Genomic DNA, 2285 nt, shown 5'->3' with positions numbered 1-2285 from the left:
CTTAATCTGAAGGAAGTACTAGTGTTCTTGGATGATGTCATTGTGTTTTCAAGCACATTAGAGGAACATGAAACCAGGCTTCTACACGTCCTCCAGCAATTGAGGGAGTATGGCTTGAAACTCTCCAACAAAGTGCTGTTTCTTCCAAAGTTCAGGGCGCTACTTAGGCGACATTGTTTCCGGCAAAGGGGTAGAGACTGACCCTGATAAGGTCAGTGCCCTCCGCACCTGGCCAAGACCCCAGACCCTCAGTGAGCTCAAGTCCTTCCTAGGCTTTGCAGGGTATTATCGCCGATTTGTAAAGGACTATTCCAAAATAGTAAAACCCTTGAATGACCTTACTGGAGGTTACCCACCTTACAAGAAGGGTAAAAAAGGAACACTATGCCTTGGAGGATATTTCAACCCCAAGGACCCTTTGCTGACCGATGGACACCTTCTTGCCAGGAAGCTTTGAGGCAATCATAGAAAAGCTCACTTCCTCTCCAATATTTGGATTTGCTAATCAAAAATTACCGTACATTCTCGACACAGATGCAAACACCTCAGGTTTAGGGGCTGTCCTGTACCAAGAACAGGATGGTGAAATGCAAGTAATCGCCTATGCCAGCAGAGGGCTTTAGACCAGTGAAAAGCGGTATGCAGCACACAAGCTAGAATTTCTAGCTCTGAAGTGGTCCATTGCAGAAAAATTCCAAGATTACCTCTATGGAAACACATTCACGGTTGTAACAGACAACAACCCACTGACCTATGTACTAAAGTCAGCTAAGCTTGATGCTGCCAGCTATCGCTGGTTAGCTGCTCTTTCCACCTTTGACTTTAACATCAAGTATCGTGCTGGAAAAAGCAACCAAGACGCAGATGGCCTTTCCAGACGGCCCCATGACACTCTGGCCAATGACCCTGTTTCTCTTGAAGAAAGAGAGCAAATCAAACAGTTTGCTTCCCAACATTTGTCTTCATCTCCTTATCAACAAGACATACCAGCTGACACAGTAAATGTCTTGTGCCACCGCCATCTCTTAGGTGAAGCCGACAACAATCTACCTTCAATCACATTGGTAGAATGCTAAATGGTAAATGGACCTGTAGTTGTATAGTGCCTTTCTAGTCTTCCAAACACTCAAAGCGCTTTTACACTACGTGCCACATTTACCCTTTCACACACATGGCAAAGTCCATGGAACAGAAACTAACATTCATACACATTCACACACCGATGCGGTGAATGAGGTTTTTGTCCATGTCTAGTTTGGCAGCAGAGGAGAGGTGTCTCATCTGGTTTACCCAATACGACGGCTGTGAAAAAACTCTGAGGTAGGACAAGAATCCAAAATTTCAAAAGTATAAGTAACTAGCATGTCATTGTGCAGAGGTTTTCCATGTATCTGCCACAAAATGTCAGAGTGAATTCAGTGTTTTATTGTTAGCATTCACAGTTAGACCAGGTCCCTGTTTGTTGTCTTATAAAATACTTTAAAGGTTTCAGCTGACATTCAATTAATCAGTTTGGTACTATATACCTTTTACCCATATGTTGACTTATACTTTGTTTTATTCCCTCCTATCTTTTCTGCCACTCTGCCAGCATCAGAGAGAGTAGTTTGGAACTGATTCTTAGTTTAACAACTGACTAACTTTTAGCCTCAAGAGACAGAAATTATATAGTTTTTCATGCATTATTAATGATTTGATGATCAATGTGATCATCATGTGAAAATCAGGAACCATTATTCGGTGATTGGTCCACAGATTCAAGAACAATTTGCTAAAGTCAGATTCGATTGGAGACTTTGTGAAACTGTTGAACAGCAGCGAGAGAGGAATCAGTGTCAGGTGAGAATCAATTCAGTAGATGTAGCATGTGCTGTGTGCTCCTGAAGAGAAGAAACAAACAAGACACTTATCATACGGTCCATATTGCTTTTTACTGTGTTTCTGTCCATATAGCTGAATTAAACAGTGTCCATGTGCTGCATTCTATTGTTGAAACACTGAGCTGCATTACCCTCTCTCTTCTTTGTCAGTTTTGAGGAGGGTTGGATCAGATCTGAGGAAGCTGTTAGTTTGGTGTGTCGCTGTCTGGAGCTCAACGGTAACATATACACCATCAGGTGAGATATACAAATCAGCATGTTGGACAACTGTACACTTGTTGTAATGAAACCCATACCTATTCACACTCACTGTAGATTACCCCCATTAAACCATATACCTACACATTTACTTTGCAGGGTTCACCAAACCACGCTACACCTGTCTCTGATGAAGTCCACTGAACT

The 2285-nt window shown here is 42.3% G+C and overlaps 1 long non-coding RNA gene across 1 annotated transcript; it reads left to right on the top strand.

Moving 5' to 3' along the window:
* Window positions 1–1673: 1673 nt before the first annotated feature.
* On the top strand, window positions 1674–2285 carry LOC127353490 (uncharacterized). Its single transcript, XR_007881298.1, has 3 exons — window positions 1674–1839; window positions 2031–2117; window positions 2238–2285. It is a non-coding gene; the product is annotated as an uncharacterized LOC127353490 (long non-coding RNA).

The sequence above is a fragment of the Dicentrarchus labrax genome, unplaced genomic scaffold (assembly GCF_905237075.1).
Source record: "Dicentrarchus labrax unplaced genomic scaffold, dlabrax2021, whole genome shotgun sequence".
In the NCBI taxonomy this organism is placed as follows: Eukaryota; Metazoa; Chordata; class Actinopteri; family Moronidae; genus Dicentrarchus; species Dicentrarchus labrax.
This window is presented reverse-complemented; position numbering and strand designations above follow the sequence as displayed.